Raw genomic sequence first — 19,929 nt, forward strand, 5'->3', positions numbered from 1 at the left:
GTCTCCATGATAATCAGTGATAAGTAACAGACGAATAAAATGATAGAATTTCAAGCACCAAAGCTGAAGCACAAATTTCTTTGACAGGTTTTAACAAACAGTCGCCAAAGTAGCTGACAGATAATTCTATTTATAAAATGCTCCAAAAGACACCAACAGCACGAGCACAGTCGAGCGAAGTCTAATTTAGTGAGGGAAATTAGCAGAGATGAGGCCTGGCAGACAGCTACTGGCTATTTTTGCCTGTTTTGGCAACCATGCTCCAAACTTTAAGCATTACCAGTATAACTCCAGAAACAATTAGCATACAGCTGCTGGCCTGAGAGTATAAAATTACTGCAGATGGGGTGGACCAGTGCTGGCAGCAGTTCAAGCAGTGAGAATTTCTCAACAACCACAAAAACATTTCTAACCTTTAGGCTACCACATAATCACTTAAAACTGCATTTGGTCTCCAGTTATGTGTACCAAAGTTGGATGAATAAGTTCAATAAGAGCATTAGAAGAATTAAGGGAGAGGTGAAGAGCGGGTCTTTGAAGCTGCATTGTTGCAGGGCTGAATATGTATACACCAGGCAGTAATGCTGAGTTGTGGGATTTCATCGAGAGGGTTATGTGACCCTCAGGGAGTAAGACTTTGTATCTAGGTTGATAAGACTCTGCTTTAGCCTGAAGCCAACAAAGTGAAAGCTTCTTCAGTAAGTGGTTGAGGAAAGCAAGATAACTGGGCAGTGGGTGAGGGTGCAGCCATCTATAAATGCAAAGGCATGAAAATATATGCATATTCCCACATACAGTGCACTTCAAACTGCATATGCAAAATGAAGACAGCAAAATGAAGTAATGGCTTTGAGAAAGAGGTCATAAGCTAGTGCAGATACCCTCAGAATGGTTGTGTAATGGGCTGCGACAATTTCAGGGTTAGGATGTTTGTTGATATAATGTCATCACTTAACAAGCTAGTGAGAATATGCTAGTGCATTATCTTGCGTTTGCCACATTAGCAGCCTTTATTGCATATTTACGCGTTCGGAGAATATTTAGCCGCAGTCTGAAGGACTTATTATACCCGCAGACACTACATCAAGTCAGTTAGATGCACATGCTCTCATAATCAGTTCCCATTTCCCCATAATCATACACATGTTGTACACCTCATCCTCCACCACCAACCTTCTCCTTTCATGTGGCGCTAATTAAGTAACAGTGTTGCTAATAATTAATTCCTAGCCCACGCTAAAGCCCCCCCCCCCCACTCATTTGGGCAAATTAACAATATCCTCATTATTGTTGTTGTCTAAGTAGTACCCAGGATTTAGGAAATGTGTGTGTGTGTGTGTGTGTGTGTGTGTCGCATCTGTTTGTCTGTTTATGTTGCAGGTACTAAGTATAGGACCAACGGGGTAAAAGATGGAATTGATGCGGTAAAGGTAGAATGTAAGTCTGGAAAGGAGAAAAGGCAGGAAGGCTGATGAAGCCTTAGATATTTTCTGTCTGAAACTGTATCAGCACAGAAGCTGTAAAATTGTTCAACGTCCACGCCCTGCCCATGTGTTCTGAAGTTGTGTCCAATCATTTACAATCCCTTCCCCCAACCCACCATCCCCCATTTCTCACACCCACCCTTCTATCACTTCATCCAACTAGCCATCCGTGTCCAAAAATAAAGATCTAAGACAAAGCACAAAGAGACCTCCTGTGCGCTCAGCCTGGTGGGTGTATTTTGGTGAAAGCTTTTTTTTTTTTTTTTTTCATGTGCCCAAACAGTGAAGTCTGGCAGTGCCAAATGGGGCTAACTGAAGCTGTATACAATAAACCCACCCACCACACCATCCAGACAGTCTGAGCACCAGCCCTTTCTAACCTTTCTATCACTTGCACAATCTGGAATTTCTCCTGACTTACGGAACAAGGCACAGACGTATTATTTGGGTCTAGTCTACACACTGAATTTCAAGATTATTTTACTGGTGTGTACTTTACCACTGTATAGCTTATAGTTCACTTCCCCACTTAAAACGTAGAGTAAACATTTTATTGATGTGTGGCAGTAGTTCCTAACTTATGACCATGTAATGGGCTATAATTTAATGAGCTCCAAAGCTGAAGGGTTTAGCCTGGAGCTCTGCTGACACATCTCTAAACCCATTGTCAGACTTCACAATATGACTAAACTGTGAGCCTGTGATTCCTCTTAGACATCACATGTGAGTAACCCTATGAGCCTCTATGTGTAATCCTTGAAATCTCTTGCACAGTGTCCTTAGCTGTTCTCGTGTGCATAGAGATGTGGTCTCATCACTACAAACACACTTATATTGTCTGTGCTATGGAAAAATCCTCAGCAGACACATTTTGCAGCCATCGATTCACTACTCTGTGCTGAACACATTATCTAACATGTTATTCAGATAGATGGAGCAATCAGGCTCTATTGAAGAATAAATGAATAGACCCCACCACATAAAATTATCCATAATTGATTTAATTTTAATCAGCCCTTTAAGATTGTTTCATTGTGCGAATTTGGACTGCTAGCAATGTTTTTGATTCAAGGTTTACAAACACCTTTAATTTAATCTGATGAGAGCTGGAAGAGTCCATAGTGCTCAAGTCTAAAGGTGGCGCATCATGTCAGGAGTGCATTCAGAAGTATCCATGCAGGAGCGGATCTAGAAGGGTGGCATGGGTGCCACCCTAAGAAAATTTCTCTAGATCCGCCCCTGCATGCATGTCATTTTTATGGGATCGATGGTTTGTGCACAGTGAATTATTTTAAGGTGTTTTTTACACCTATAGTTCGTTACTCTGGTCCAGATCAGTTAGTGAGTTTGTAAACTTGTAGCTTGTCGCTTGAACTTCAATGCTGACTATTGCACTTTGATCTTGAATGTTTGTGTAAACAGCAAGGTTCTCAAGGTTCTGGTATGCTTTTGGCAATGCAGCACACATTTGGGAGCTTTTATTCTGGATTCCCTCTTTTTAAAAGATCTCTGCACTGCAACAAAATACTCTTAACAGGTACAACAACCTGTCTGTTATGTCACTGGTCCGACCATTCAGCACTGCAGCACAAGTGTACTATGATATTCTGTTTCTCTGCATGGGAACAAGCTGATACTCTGAATGCATGCATGTCGGCAAACTGTTTTTTTTTCTATGAGAATAAGTAACTAGATTAGTACAGACATGACTAATTGTTCACCAGACATTCAGCCCTCTTATATAATCACATTTGATGTCCTAACGACTTTGGTGTCCTTGTCACCCTGCTATCTTAGTCATTTGTTTCTCATGAGCGTAATGGTTAAATCGCAAAATATTTCCATATGATATGTATCAGCATGGTTGGCAGGTTTTGTTTCATCTTAGGAGTCTGTGACAACACTGTGCTTTCATGTGTTAATGTGATGCCAAATGTCCAACACTGATGCAAGTCATTCCTCGAGGTTTGGCACTAGCACACACCTGGCTGAGAAGAAGGAGTGTTGCCATGTTATGCTTAAGCTAATGTGATCTCTTCTCCTCACTACTTTCAAAAGCCTAGGGAAGTGCTTTGCAAATAAAACATGACATAACTCACCTGCTGTTTTTTCTGTCTTGCTGAGGCTTGATGTGTGATTCTTGGCCATTGTGTGCTGGGAAAATATTTTCTCAGGGTGAATGCTTTTAAGCACCACCCATGCTCCTAAAATCCCTGATTCATTATAGCAGAAATCATAATTGCCTGTGACGCGCCAGCGTTGAGAAGATCAATATAATCATTGTGCTTTTGCATGAATTGAATTAGTAACCCTCATCGGCTCACACAAAGATGGAGACAGTGCACACTGCACTGGTTTATTCATGGTGACAGTGAAATTCAATCACAGAACAGCAAAAGTGCGTGTTAACAGTTTGACTTGAATAAGACTTTAACAGCGATATGGCAAAATGCTGCGCTACTTCATGCATATAAATATTGCCAGCGGGTGAACTGAACCAAGAAAGCGGAGGTGATGTTTGGAAACAGCCACACTCTCCACCTGTGACTTTACAGACTCCATTATTCTGTTTCTTTTGACTGATGAGTCTCATTCGGGCTCACGAGTGGGTCAATTTATCCCTCATTCATGTTTGAATGATTGCATTATGTACGAGCAGTTGAGGGTATGACAGACAGAAGAGTGGAATAAAATACAAGGGGAAATATTGGACATAGCCAAAAACCCTAATAAATGTCATGTGGCTGTCAGTGGTAGAGCTGCACAAGGTTTTATATCTACCCCAGGGCACTGTGGCATGGCAGAAAAGTGGTTAACTGAATAATAACAAAGGAAATAGTTTTTTACAGGGAAAACTGTTTTTCTATACAGAGAATTGTACTGTTTTTTTGTTACTGTTTTTATTGGTCATAACATTTTTATGTAACTTGCTGAACTTATATTTTGATTTTGCTACAATGCACACTGTTCCACTTAAATGGGTATATGCATTTCACTAGGTTAGACAGAGCGCACTTGTGTATATGGCTGTTTATATGTGTGTATACAGTATTATACGACAGTGATAAATTCTGCTGCTTAACTTGCCTGCGGGGAAATGCAGTTTTAGACTGTGAAGAGGTCATTCAGTGATTACATTCTGTATCAAGGGGTCCTCAGATGCTTACTACACAGGAATCGACGCCCTTGCCGCTGGAACTGGGGGTCGGGGGAAGGGCTGGCGAGGGGCCACTGGGAGCATGACAACGGGCCTCAGAATAAGGAGCAAGGCACTTGTTGCAGCTGATAGCAAGAACTCATTACCCCGACCCAAATTAACTGCATCAACAACAGAGAGGAAAGATGGAGGGGGGTATTAATGGAGAAAGAGTGAGTAAAAGCTCCATTAGAGGTCCGCTGAGTGTCGTTTTCATCCGAGCTGTAAATAAACATGGCGGGGTAAAGACTTCACTCCCCAGTTGCACCCTATAATTATGCCCCCATCGTTTGTTTGCGCCCCTGCGCTGTGTTACTAAATTAAAACATAAAGACCAGGGGAGAGGGGTTAAAGTAGGAAGCTCAAGCAGTTTATCTATTAAGATACATGTGAGCTTATATGATTTATTGAGCGCTTTAACTGCTCACTTCCTCAGTAATATCCTGTTGAGTGCTGCGTTAGTGGCTGTTCAAAGGAAACTCTAAAATAAGGATCCAAGTCATCTCTGCAGGTAGTACCCATTGTTCAGGTAAAAAGGCTGAGCATGTATACAGAGTTTGCGGTGCTGGTGATGTGTGTGTGTGTGTGTGTGTGTGTGTGTGTGTGTGTGTGTGTGTGTGTGTGTGTGTGTGTGTGTGTGTGTGTGTGAGTGTGAGTGTGCTCCTATTGGCAAACAAGGCCCTGGGTGTTTCGGTGCGCTCATACTCTATGCTTAGGGGCAACATTATACTCCAACCCAGAAGGCTCAAGGTGTCATCATTTTTCTAACTACTCATGATGTTTATCACAACTCACTGAAAATATGCACGTTATGTATCGTCCCTTTGTTACAAGCACTGAAATCACAGTAGTAAAAAACATCCATGACACTCAGTCTTGAGTAAACATGACCTTTTCATGCTCAATCCTTCTGTCAGTGCCTGAGGGAAACTTTTCTCTTTCTAACGGTGCCGTAGCTCAAATCTTGATGACAGTCCAGTATCAGTACCAGAGCCCAGTGTGAATTTTCCAAACAGTCCCCTGCTTGCGCACAAACAGCTGTGTGTCTGTCAGGTCTAACACATCCACATGCATCATTTAACATATTGCACTCTTTTAATAACCCATTTAACACACACAGTAACCAGAAATTCAATTAAGTGTCACTTCCTGTTACTTCGCATCGTGCGATGTCAAACACATCTGCTGTTCAGTCAGCTGAACACAATGCAGCCCAGGCTCTCTATCACCACACCTTGATGCACACTGTCTGTGTACATTAGCATGTCAAACATGGCTGTATGCTTCCTGAAAACCACAATAAAGACTGTGAGAGCTAGCCGTGCAGTCAGTTCACAGGAATACATGTTGATAACAAGGTGTGGTAATGGTGTCATGGACTTTGCAGTGATTTACCTTTTCTGGAATAAATCTCTGAATTTTTTGATGTTTTTCCTATTTTCCAACCATGTATTTCCTCTGCCTCACTGTTTGTCTCCCTTTCAGCTGACTTCCTGTTTAATTTTGAAGGTTAATGCTTTCCATGGTCGGTTTCTGTGTTTCCCTGCCCTTCTTTTTGTCTGTCTAAGAGAGAGGATCCTATAATCTCACTGGTCTTTATTCTCTCCTTGTATGGTGTGTACCTTCTCTTTGCTGTTTTATCCTAGAGTAGTTACCCTGTTTGCTTATTTGTCCTTGAATTGAATTGAACCAACTTAATTTTATATAGCGACAAATTGCAATAACAGCCACCTCGAGGCGCTTTATATTGTAAGGTAAAGGTCCTACAATAATAAGTGTTCCCGAGCATCCTTGAGCATCCTCCCTCAGCAGCAGCCTTTGATTTCTAATATAATTTTAAAAATTACACTTCTTTGTTGCCTTGGCGTGTCTGCTCTGTTGTCTGCAACATGGTCCTTTTTAAGTACTTTGCCACCAAATATGAAAAGTTGACTGCTCAGAAGCTCTTGGAAAATGGAACCCTGATAGGAAGAAGCTTTAGTTTTTCCTCGTATCTATCAGGAACTTCCCCAGATGCTTCAGCAGTGAAAGCTGAAACATCTGGAGTAACTGTGGAAATTGTAACAGGAAAAAAAGGAATGATGAAAGGAAAGATCAAATTAAAGATCAAAATATTTTTGTTAAAGGAGCCGTCAGTTTTTTCTTTTGTTTATATTGTCTGTCAGTTTCCTTAACTAGATATCCAGTTCAGGGTTACTTGGTGGCTGGAGCCTAAACATAGGGCAAGAGGTGGGAATAAGTCACCAGTCTATCACAGAGAGACAGACACATGCATCATTCACAGTAATTTAAATTAATCTTCAGCTAACCTCAGCTAACTGAGAGAACAGGTGAACTCCACCAGCCTGGATTCAAAGCCAGGAGCTTTTGCTGTGAATTGAATATACTAACCACCACACCACTGCACTGCCTGTTCACACATGCATGATGCATGTCATGTTCTTTATTCACACTGAACAAGTGCTCTTAAAACTTACTGCCACTAGACATTTGTATATTTTACATTTTTTAGAACTTCAGAAGTCCTAAGAAGATATTTTCATTAATGCAGGCTAGGTCTTCTTTCTGTTTTCTGTCTTGGATATTTCAATTACACTGCATACTGCAAGAACTGTGGGCATACATGATTCCTTGCTAATCCTTTAGCAAAACCACATCCACTGAATGTAGATGAGAATGCATGTGCTCAGCTGCTGAAGCTTGAATGCTCTGCATCTTTTATCAATATCGTTTTTGAAGAGTGACGAACAAGATATCATAATCCGTTGTCTGGCAGAGCATATATCATACTGGATACCACATATCACGCTGATCCATTTACTTATTAGATGATATACACAGGGGCTTAGACACTACAGCATCACATGCTAACATTACTACAGATCCCACAGGCTTGCTTTCTAAATAATAATAAGTCTTTTAGCTGTGATAAAGAAAAATGTGTGTCGTTTGTATGTGTAAGCTATGTTTTGGTGAATGAACGTCCAGCTGTGTCCAGCTGAAACTCCCTTGTGGGATTGTTCCAGGTGACGAATGGTGGAAAGGAAGACTGTGTGTTTAGTGCCACATACCCAGCATGCCTTTTGGTTTAGGACTCCCCCTAGAAGCGGCCACCACTGAACCGCCTGTTGGTATGTGTGGTTTGGAATCACAACAGCGATCCAGGGAATCAGTATAACCACAGAAAGTGGGAGGAGGTAATGAAGAGGACAGCTAGAACTTGGAAACATTCATTTTGATGCTTTTCCTGATCTAAGCTTTTCCTGTAACCACTAGCCTGCTGTTTGCTGCTGAGTTTCACAAACAGCATCTTTCAACATTCTGATCCTTATTTAAGGGATTTAATCATCTTGAAACATTAAAAGGATGTTAAACAGGAAATTATTAGACATACACTAGCCTTATCGTCTAAGATGTTCTACTATCAACTTCCTTTTGTCTTGCACACACAATAGACAGCGTAATGCCTTCCCGCACAGAGTCCAGACGTAGCAGGCAAACATGCCAAAGATGCGGCAGAAGACAGATTGAAGATCACATATAGTTTTGCTCTGGGCAGGCTGTGCAGAGAAAAGACAACTGGGAGGAAAGACAGTCATCAAAGCCAAGTAGCCCTGAGCAGGAAGTGAGCTAGTTGGCACTCGTCAAGTCTTCTCTGTGTTTTTGGAAGATAAATGACTTGGTATTAAAAGTAGTTCTGCTTGCTCTGTGGTTCCAAAGTGACAGTTCATGAGTGCTATGCATAGTTTGTCTGCCATTTGGCACCAGGCAGACATACTTCACCAATAATGTATTATAATAACAAATAACAGGGTAAGGATATGACAAAACCTTTTGCTGAATAAGAACATTTTCAGATTATAGGAGATATTACATTTCTAACAAATTGCTATAAATACTACAGTGTTTCTAGTAAAAGATTTTGCAGTTAGAATTTCAAAAGTGATAAAAATTCTATAAAAAGGGTGAATGTGTGATGTAACACTATCCCTACCTGATGTTAACAGGTTAATAGGAAACATTTTTAGGTTTTCGAATAATGGCTTTGAATTAGTAAATTGCTAAGCTAACTGAGGTCAGACTGTGGAGTGATTAAAATGAAAATAAGACTGAAACAATTAACTAATTTTATTCTCAAGAGAGAATAAAGAATAAACAAAACAGAATTTTTGTGGTTTAGACTGTTGGTCACATGAAACGTGAAAACTATACTTTCCTCAAGTCTGTTAAGCTAAAGGAACAAAAAAACTGAATGCAGTCCAATTGCATTAAGCATTGATTGAATACTTTAAAATATGTGCATACTGTTTCAGACACCTGAACTCTAGCCACTCACTCTATAATAATCGAGTAATCACAGTTACCTATGCAAAGCTTTGAGAGTTGATACAGACAGACACAGTGAGCTGGCAGCTACCCACGCCCAGGATGTGCTGTTCCTCCAGGCTCTGTAGGATTGGACCACTGCCACCTGCCAAGGCTTCCTCTGGAGAATGGATGTTTTTCAGCTACGAGGATGATTTTGGCAGCTCACACTTTGATGAACACCCAAGTATTATGCTTTTGTACGGCCGGTAGCGTTGTATTGTTCAAGAAACATGCCAAGCAGACAAAGACAATCAGAGCACTTAATTACCCACAATGCAAGGTTAAGCTGTATTATTCTACACAATTGTAAGCACAGAATAAATAGAAATAAGTAAAATTGTGTTCTGGCTTGCTGCCCTAATGCAGCAAAATGAAAAGACAAGAAAATCTCCTGCCGGACGAGTCCACTGCTTAGCAAAGTAGGTTTGGCAATTCCTACATTGTGAGTGGGTGGCAGCTAATGAATAAAGCCGTAAAACCGATGCGATATTTGTCGTAGCTTAACAACGTGGTTTAGCACAGTTGTAGATGCTGCTCCAAAACACCAACCTACACTGAGCGACCTCTGTGCCACTGTGAGCCTGAAAACAGAGATGTGTATCGATCCACAGCTGAGTGAGCCGTGGCTGGGAGAGACAATCACAACAACAAGGTGGTGAGATACACAGGAGAAATTCTTACATGCTGATGTGTCTGGGGGAAGCAGGAGGTAATATGTGGAGAACATGGCGAGAGCAGAAAATTGGGTGTGGAGCTGTTCAACAGAAGGTGACCTTGAGATGACTCATGGCAGCAGCCGAAGTGCTGACCAAAACCCAGACTATCTCAATCAGCTCTGCTGCTCATGTGCCGAGCTGCGAAATATACGATATGTGTCCTGGTTGTTATCAAATAAGAGATAAATGAAAAAAAATGTGGGGTGGGAAAATTGAAAACAAAACTTGTGTTATTTAGTAAATTCTTCTTCCTTAGCAAAGGTAACAATGTTGTGCTTTTATAGCAGCTGAAAACATCTGGTTTCAACCAGAGGTGAGACACGTGCTTCAGGAGTGAACTTCTTAATAAATTCTGATTCCAGATTCTTCTCGTTTTTAAACCCCTACACACTGCAGCTCCTTTTGACTTTGGCATTTGGTATTAAACACTTTTGTACTTTTCAACACAAATGGCAGATCATGGCCCAAATTCTTAACCAGGTTAAATGTGCTTAAAGGTGATTTATTGAAGTCGGGATGATTCGTGTGAAGGTAACGCTGAAATAAGAAAGCAATAATGTCTTAATTAGCATGCTTTCAAAGATTTCAAGATTTTTTTATTCCTTATGTCACATTGAACACCAACATTTATGAGAAATTTGATTCCAGTTGCACTCAGTTCAGGTCTTGTTATGAGTCATGCTTCATTTGACCATTTATGATTACTTCTCTTCATACACACCTCAAGGACCAAATAAAATTATGAAGACTGAATGGTTCTTTTTCTTTAGATTCACAGCAGCATTTTGCATAATGTCAATGCATTCTTTACATTAGTCCTATAAATTAAAACAACTAATAAACAGTGTTCTCAAACTAGCTTAGCTAAAAAAAACATAGATTATAAGCTGCACTGGCATTGTTTACAGTAAACTGCCTCTCAGTGAATGGAACTCTTCACGTGATTGGTATCAAAGGAAATAGTCTAACATGAATTGTTACACAATAACCACTTCTTCGTCCCCTTGATAGGACTAAATGCTGAAAAATAAAACTGTGCTTTTAAAGGATTTGTTTGTTTTGTTTTGTATTTTTTTTTACTGAAGATTTGTGAATATGAATGCTTTGTGGCTTCCCCTGAGTGTAGCATTGAACATTTCTATCATAGGCCACCTGTGTCAACCAATAAAAGCTGCACAGATAGGGACATTATTCTTTATTTGGCTATCTGTCAGTCTCCACTCTGTGTTGGCTGTGCCCAGTGATACAGTCAACACCAGTGGGATCACAATAATGCCTTATCTACAATATTATGATGGTGTCTGCTGTCAACATATGGGTACCAGCAGAGGCGTACATAAACTATGTTAGCTCTGTATTCTCTTTCATATTGGCCTGCTTAAGACAACACATCCCTAATCTTCACATGACCCTTATCTATGTGTGGCAGACTGTCTTTGGGTTTTTGGGTTACATATATTTTTGTGGATGACTTTGGATGTGTGTGTGTGTGATCAACGTGTATCAGTCCCAAGGAGAAAGAAAAGCAGAGATCATAGTGAGGCCATGGGGAGGATAAGAAAAGAGAGGAAAACAGTACAAGAGGCAAACAGGAGAGGACTTGCGAGGCAGAGGGGAAAGAACTGGATAATAAGAAAAGTACAATGAAGAAATACAGAGAAAAGGAAAAAATGAAAAGAAAAGAAAAGAAAAGAAAAGAAAAAAAAGAAAAGGAAAGGAAAGATATCTAAGGGAAGGGGAGGATGGTTTAGCTGAAATAGAAAGAGCAAAGAAAGAGGAAGAAAGCAAGAGGATGAGCATGAGAGAGATTTACGGTAGACTGAACAGGGACAATCGGTCTATATGATTGGAGGAAGCCATTGTAGAGAGCTCAGATTTTAATGGTACTCTGTGGATTGAGTTTGCAAGTGAATTCAGTATAATAGCTCACAGTATAGTTTCTCTTCATTTGAAATGCTCACTCCATTTTCTGCCTAATTCCCTTACTGCCAAAAAGACATCAATATAACCATCAGAAAAGCCAGAAATCAGTGGGATCATTTCTTTCACTGCCCAGGAATGAACAGAGTTTTCTTTGAATATGCTAAAGCTAGTTTGACTGAGGTAAACTCAATGCAATGAAAGAAGAGAAGCCACTAAATTGGAGATTTAGCCTTTGCCCCTTGGCTCGTTTCTCGTGCTGACGTTGTCATCCTGATCTGAACATAAGCAGCTCCTGAGCATCTAGCTGCTCTTCCTGGTGTCTGTGAGCAAGAAAGCAGGTATCGTTGCTGCAAATAATGTCAAGTCATTTAGATGTGAATTGAGTCTTTAAAAGAGCTGCTTGTTTCGCACAAAACTTGCCAGTGGGGGCAAGATAATTTCACGCTTCATGTGAATGAAATGAGGCATAATTCTCTAAGAGCATCATGATGTCACCTGATTTAACAAAATGTTTGAAACCAGTCGCACTGCATTGAAGACATGCTGCCTGTTGGGGACGGAAAGACACAGACTCCACCCCTGGTTCTGATGTTAACCATGGCTGAAGAATCTTCCAGAAGAGAGCCAAAATAATTCTAAACTTCCACTTCCTATGTCAAAGTATGAAAGAATTCATCAGGCTGGAATCTGAAGGCATTCCTTTTTGTCAGACTTGCTGTGTAGGACTGTGACATAGCTCATTCCATCTCTTCTAACAAGGGCTTTTTTTATCCTCTGGGGCATCCTTATCCTCCTCCAGCTCCTCTGTAAATTAATTATCATGTGTTAATTATAGCGAGTACACCTGAGCCCCTGGGCTGCTAGGGCAGAGGCTTAATCAAACACTAGTGACAGTCATTAGCTGTATTATTAAGCCTTGAAGAGCCAAAAGCCACTGGAGAGTCTGTGGAAACCATCAGAATGTGGAGAACCCAAAGCCTTGTAACACCCCTATGTACATCCCTCATGCAGTGTTTTAAAGGGGGAGAACAGCCCCGCATATTGCTTAACTCTGCCCTCATTGTCTTGGATATCACATAGAAAGAGCTCATCTAAAAGGCTTTTAGTAAAAGACTTTTTCTCCTTTTTCCTCATTAATAAGTCATTCCTCTATACTTCCATGTTTGGCAGCTCTTATATCTCTTTAGCTAACTGATGTGACAGTGCTCTGACATGGTTTTATATGTTGCTGTTTCACACAGAATAGCATATTTAACATCCACACAGTACCTGCAAATGCATTGGCCTAATTCCTATTAGCATATTCATCCAGTTCAAGTGTCAGCAGGGCTGTCTAGGCAGGCTGAGGTGCCTCTTTTGAAATAGAGGAGTTTTATTCATGTCAGATATTCCCCCTCTTCCCACAATCTCCATTTGTTTTGCTCTTCCTCTCATCTTTCTCAATTTTTTCAATTGTCACAGTTGGCTGCTGCTATATACCAGTTTCTTTTTCCTTCCAGCAAGCGTGCTGAACAACTAAACAATTTTTCCATTTACATGCATGGGGGGATGGAGTATCAGTCATGTGCATTTAGACACAAATGCACACTGAGGGCATGGAGCTACACAAATGACCTGCGGTTCGATCCACACTCGTGGTGAAGCTCTGTCTGCGACAACGTGTTATCACTATCAGGATCTGGAAGGAGGGATTCAAACACTTCCACACTCCCATGGGTACATTTGCTTTTTTGTTCTTCTGCTGCTGCTGCACAATGCTGCATGACAGGAGAGACCGTACCCACAGAAAGAAGAAATTCCATGTATAATGTCTGGAATTGCACTGTAATTCCAATGATAATGCCCTCCATAAAAAGTAAAGGCATTCCTTTTCTTTAAGGTACTATAAGTGAACATAACTCTACATGGGTGTGAACGGGTCCTTTTTCTGCTCAAGTGTGAAATTAGAAGAGAAGTGTGATGACACTCCTGAGAGTTGCAGGTTGGTGTGTGAGGAGGAAGAAGTACCCAGAAGACTAAAGGAGATGCAAGAAAAGCTTCCACCCACACAGACAGGCTGCGCTGAGGATACAACAAAGTAGTGTTGCTAAGTTGTGCTGTTTTCACAGCTTACAGTTTTTGTCCTTCGGGTGTTTTCTCATGTAATAGGCAGAGAGAAATTTATGTCCCCAATGCATGACTAAAACAGTCCTTTCACAAAAGTTCCCTTTACACAACTGGTAAGTGAGAAGTTTTTAGCATCAAGGAATTCCTCACAAAGTTCTGCAAAGAAGAGTTCCCCCTCAGGTGCTATCATCACAGCTCAGCTTAGTTATAATTACCAGTGGCCCCTAAGGTCACCCATACTAATTACAGGTGCTACTGGACAGGTAGGCTTTTAAAGGCAGTCTTGCTTAAGCTTCTACAAAGCGCCATTGTCCAATGTGCAGCCCGTCACAGAGGATTGAAGGTGACTAGTTTTAGGAGATGACAGCTGCTGCCACCTCCTCTTTCTTCAACTAAACCCACTGTCACTCCAATCAACACTATATTGACCTCTGCTTGAACCAGGTTGCCTCCTTTGAAATATAGAGAAGCAGATTATAAACCTGATGGTACATCCCGTGTGAGCCAAATCCTATGTAGGACACAGAGTTCTAGCCTGGGTGACTGTCAGCCAACCAAACAGACGAGGATGACCCAAAAGTACTAACAAAGCTGCTCTGTTGGATGTTTCCTTAAACAACTAGGGTAGCTAATTGTGTTGTGATCAACTAGATGCTGTAAAACAACTCTAATCCAAACTATCTTCATTTTTCTCTGCTAAGAAGTATTTGAAAGAAAAGGATTTAGTTACCAGAGAAACCTAACATTTAGCAAACGTTAATCCAGTACAACTATTCTACGCTTTGATGCCGCTCTTCCTGTATTCCTGTTTTTCAGTTTTTTCTTTTTTTAAGTTTTTTTTTACTTGCCAAAGGTACAACTAAATTACATTTGTAGGAAGAACTTCATTTGTACGAGTATGCACGAGGGATCAATGTTATCATGAAACCAAAGTCCTGTCTTGTTTCTGGGTTACTTAAAGATTAGACATGAGAGAAGAGGCTGATGGATGGTGGAACAATATTAACAGATGTGTTGTTAGGACTCTGCAGACACTGCTGCTCCTGAGTGTTTGTTACTTTAATATGATTCATTCCTGTCACAATATTAGCAATATATTTTTAGCATCCTAGAGGACTAGCTATGAGAGCAGAGCATATGAGGATGACTCTTGAATGTGGCCCTGTTAGTGACCCAGAACTACTATAAAGTATAAGTAAAGTCTACGTGAATTAAAGTCAGTGTGTGTTCATATTCTTGAACTTAAATGGAGGGAAAAGGCAAGCCCAGACATTTGACAGGCTTTTGATGGTCAGTGACTAAGATCCAGCTGTGTCTGTTTATGCCGCTGATAAACCTGATGACCATCCGCATAGCTGCTCTGTCAGGCACATATGCAAATGTATGCATTTTTAGTAACTAAATGATAGTATAGATAGTAGTCATAATAATGCAAAGAGAGTGCTTTAGTTGCACAAAAAGACTGCTCTGTCATATATAATATTGGGCACTGCTCAACTGGCTTTCCATATACTGCTTGTTGCAACAATTTTAACAGTTGTCTTTAACTGACTTTTTAATAGACAAATAGACTGTTTATATGCAAAAAAAAAAAAAAACTTTAGACTTTACATTGTATTTAATATAGCAACCTGCTCCTCTAGTTTTTTTCTATTCATTATGATTTTCATTCATTGGAATGCACTAGCTACACTGGCTACACACACAGACAGTAAATGTCACAGACAGTGTTAAGTTTCCAAGGCATTGTGAAAGAGCTAGTCCAATCGCCACCAAAGGTCAAGACTGATCCTTTTACTTCCTCTCTTCTGTTCACCAACGACAGCTGCTTTTCAGCCCGACCCAGGCCATGACTCACTGAAGGACTAAGGCCTGTGTCTGCCTTTGATCTTATCGTGTCACCAAGCAAAAGGTTCACAACAGTGGTGAAAGCAACAATGTCTTGACTCTGAAGAAGGGAGTGGTGAAAATATCTGAAGAGTTTAAAGGACAAGGAAAAGTGTGCAAATGTGCTGTCAGACTGAAGGATCGTTTCCATTCAAAGCCAGTATGGAAACTTTTGCAAGCACATTTGTCAGGTGAGGTAATTCAAGCAACACACCTGGATGAGGTGAGGACAGTCAGCAGATGTCCATGCACAGTTTCCTCTTCTCTCTCCACTCTGACTCACAAAGGCTTGACACCACATCGCATAAACCTCCACAGCTGCTCAGCTACTCGGGAGAACAACTATTCTGTCTGTTTGCAAATATCTTTTTCAATTCAGAACAAAGCAAGCGGAGGACAAATTGCTTACTGAGCCTGCAAGAAATTCCTGAAAAAGAAATGCAAAAAAAGTAGTATTTATGCTGTTTTTATACACTGCTGTTTTATTTGACACAACGATACATTCAGTCTCATCGCTTGCAACTTTCTGAGGACTTGTTTTGAATGATGTGACTATTATTACTTTCTCAAATCAAACCAGTCCATCACATCTTCACTTCCAAGAAGTGAATGGTTCAGAAACAGAACAACAGCCTGTTTTTTCTGGTTTTTGCAGCCTGTTGGTCTGAATCTGACATCTGTGGACAAGTTCACGAAGTAAAGTCTTCTCCAGGATGTGCGTCCATTTAGGGCTCAAAACAAACCACTCGGCACAGCAGCTCATGATGTGAAAAAGTCTAGAGCTGGAAAGTCGACAAACACGGGCCGATTGAAAGGGATTACATTAAAGTCACAATCTGAACAACATTTGGTAAATGGTGATGGCAAGCTACAGTGTAGCCACAGCCGTCCTGGGACGCACTTACAGAGGCGAGGCTGCCAGACACTGGCGCCACCGGGCCCTCTGACCACCACCAGTAGGCTACGGGTGAAGTGTCTTACCCATGGACACAACGACCGAGACTGTCGGAGCCGGGGCTCGAACCAGTAACCTTCCGATTACAAGACGATCGCCCCATTTGAAGAAAAGGGTTGGAGCAAAGAGTACAATTTGATCAGAGGACTTTTTCCCTGTCTGACCTGGACTCCACAATGGTTTGGAAGGGCATCACCGTCCATGATAGCTTGTGATATATTGCACAGAGTATAAAATACATGGGCAACTTTTACACAGTATGGAACCCATCTTATTTCCCTAGACAAACCAGCTCTCGAGGCCTTTATATGATACACCTTACCATATGAGATGGGGTAGGATAGCGGTACCAATGAGTGCTACCGTATTCAGCACTCCCCCATCTGGTCTATATATGTAATCGATGCAGTCAACTGAATGGGGCTTTTATTGTTCATCTCTGTTTGACTGAGTAAAAGGTGAAGATGATCTGAAATTTGTGTTGTTCAGTTGTGTCTTTGACCGAATGTGGTAGGACTTGACCTTAGCGGCTAAAGAAGTGCAGGAGACAGATGCTGTCCAGTGTAGCAAGTGATTTATTCACCATTTTGTGACCAACCAATATTTACAAAAATAAATAAAAAACTCAACTCCATAATTAACTCAGTTCAAATAAACATAACTGAACCTAAATCAACAGAAACTAAGGTCAAACTGCACACAGCTACACTGACCTGGTCCTTTTTTTTTCATCTGCTTAAATAGTCCACTCACCCCTGGACTATTCCATTAGGTAGGTGAGACAAACATTTTAATACTCAAACCTATACTGCTACTCCTTCCTAGCAATAAAACTCTACGGTGTACTCATATTGCACCAATAAATCCAGACACAGTCTAAAATCAACTTTATTAAATTACAAAAATTCTCCCCCTTCTTCACCTGGTCTCTTCCTGTGACCTCAGATTAACCAGGAAGCTATAAATACAGGAAGTAAAACTATATTTCCTCCTGGAACACAGGTAGATAAGGTGAGTTCTAATTAAACCAATTAACAGTTGAAATAAATAACATGTTAACTTAAACTTGTCAGAATTGATTTAAATCAAGATGTTATGTTACATAATCTGTGAAAGTGCAAAACGTAAACAAACCCAGGATAGTAGATGTTTGCCTATTGCAGATTACATATGAAATATGGTTAAATCAGAACAAGCATGTTAACTAAGAATATGGACAAGTGGTGCTCTCACCCACTTTGTCACACTGGAGTTGAACAAACCCACAGGGCCTTATAGAGAGAAGCAGTGGCTCATAAAGGTAGGACAGAGAATGAAATACTCTGCGAACTGAATGTGATACTAAGAAAGCTTAATAAACTGAGCATGGGTAACATTATCTGAGCTGGTTCAGTGGAACCAGCTTCAGTGCATCTACAAGCTACTTTGCAACCCACCTTCACTCCAGCATCTCTCTTGATGCTTTATTTGACTTCATCACTTTACTATCTTCTGGGTATAACCTGGAGTCCTAGAGTCTTTGCCTATCTGTATATACTCACAGAAATATGGGTCTAGCCAAACTACTTCAGGAAGTAGAAAGAAGTAAAAAGCAACAAATTCTGGAAAATGAAAGGAGCTCATTGTATATTTACAATGAAACAATTAATCACAGATTGTGTAAGCACATCAGAGAACAAATTTGCACAGGTAAAATCTAAGGAACTGCCTGTGTCTAGACTGCTGCAGACAAAGTCAAATAGAATGAATGTATACATCACAACACAAAATGGCAAAAAGTCCTCTGAAATACTGTCCTGTTTTATCTCAGTGAACACAACAGGCTAGATAACAACAGTACCAACTTCACTGTACAAACCTGTACCAAACTGTCTCTCCCTCTCATATGAGTGTCGTCAAAGAAAATGACCCTCTTTTCAGTTATACACGCCTCAGTGAGCTGACCTGTCCTGTACGCTCTGAGGCCCAGACTGTATCTATATGAAGAATAATTACAAGATTCATTCTGCTCAGGGGCCATTGTGAGATTACCATCAGATTAAGAATCTTCTTCTGGGTTTGGGTATCATTGCAGTCTTTTTTTTTTTTTTTTTCCTGGCTTATTGTTTCTTTCTCTATATGTCTCTCTGTCTGCCTGGTTTTTTTTCCCCTCTGGTCTCCCAAACGTGCCAGGTTACATGTTCCTGTCTAACTACGTGCAAGATACGCTGCACACTATAGGAAAAAAGATGTAGCTTGAAAGACAGAACTGAAGAAGGGATGCCATCTGAAAGCCATATGTGCTAGATAATTTCTGCAAAATCTCAAACATCCTGCTTGTATTTTGTGCTACTAATATTTTAAAATGCTTCTGGAATGATAATGACAGGATATTATGTGGGTTTGTGAAGTTTATTTTCGATGTAATGCTTGCTTTTGGCAACTACTTACAAAGCCAGAGTTCAGAGGCTCTGGATAATTTCCTTTGACTGTCCACTCAGCCAATTAAATCTAATTACTCCTGAACAGTAAGAACACTAATACAATGACACAAAGTTTTTCAAAATTCTTTATAACCTTCTTCTGGTAATATACTGGGGTTCACCCTGGCAGAGGCTCACCTCACATTATGGAAATGGAGGAGGGGGGGAGAACCCCTGCAACTAATTGTCACGACTGTGAGGTTTTCTTTAGCAAAAGTGGCCTGAAAATACACATCAGTGCCCAGATTTAAAGACAGCAAGGGAGCACAAGGGCAGGGGTGTCCAACTCCAGGCCTCGAGGGCTGGTGTCCTGCAGGTTTTAGATCTCACCCTGGTACAACACACCTGGTTCAAATGATTGGTTCATTACCAGGACTCTGGAGAACTTAAAAAAAAAAAACAACTGGAGGAGGTGATTTAGCTATTTAAATCAGCTCTGTTGGATGAAGGACACATCTAAAACCTACAGGACACCGGCCCTCGAGGCCTGGAGTTCAACACCCCTGCACAAGGGGGAAAGGGGGGGGGGTGTAACAAAGAATATGCAGAAGTCTCTAATTTCTAGGAAAATTAATATGGAAAAACAGCAAAATCTGTAAATTCCATTTTTAAATACACCTGATAATTTATATCAGTATTCATACATTTCTATATTTCTTGCTACATGTCAACCATGATGAAAGGTCTTTAAATCTTAAGATGCACATGATGTAGCAGAGAGAGGTGCAATAATGTGGAGGACTGCTTTCTTCACACATTAAGTCTGCTTTAATCTCCAAAGAAGACCAATCAAAAGCACTGCTTATACAGAAGAGATCGACCAAGAGATCAC

General features: G+C 40.6%; 1 protein-coding gene and 1 long non-coding RNA gene across 8 annotated transcripts in view; one reads left to right on the plus strand and one right to left on the minus strand.

The window, feature by feature from the left end:
- Positions 1 to 19,929, minus strand: part of sorcs2 (sortilin-related VPS10 domain containing receptor 2) — a 365,070-nt gene that overhangs the window by 317,306 nt on the left and 27,835 nt on the right. The gene's annotated exons all lie outside the window — the stretch shown is intronic.
- Positions 19,212 to 19,532, plus strand: LOC120739067. The gene is made up of 2 exons (XR_005697111.1): positions 19,212 to 19,334; positions 19,374 to 19,532. It is a non-coding gene; the product is annotated as an uncharacterized LOC120739067 (long non-coding RNA).

Source organism: Simochromis diagramma, unplaced genomic scaffold (assembly GCF_900408965.1).
Source record: "Simochromis diagramma unplaced genomic scaffold, fSimDia1.1 OVJJ01000317.1, whole genome shotgun sequence".
Classification (NCBI taxonomy): Eukaryota; Metazoa; Chordata; class Actinopteri; order Cichliformes; family Cichlidae; genus Simochromis; species Simochromis diagramma.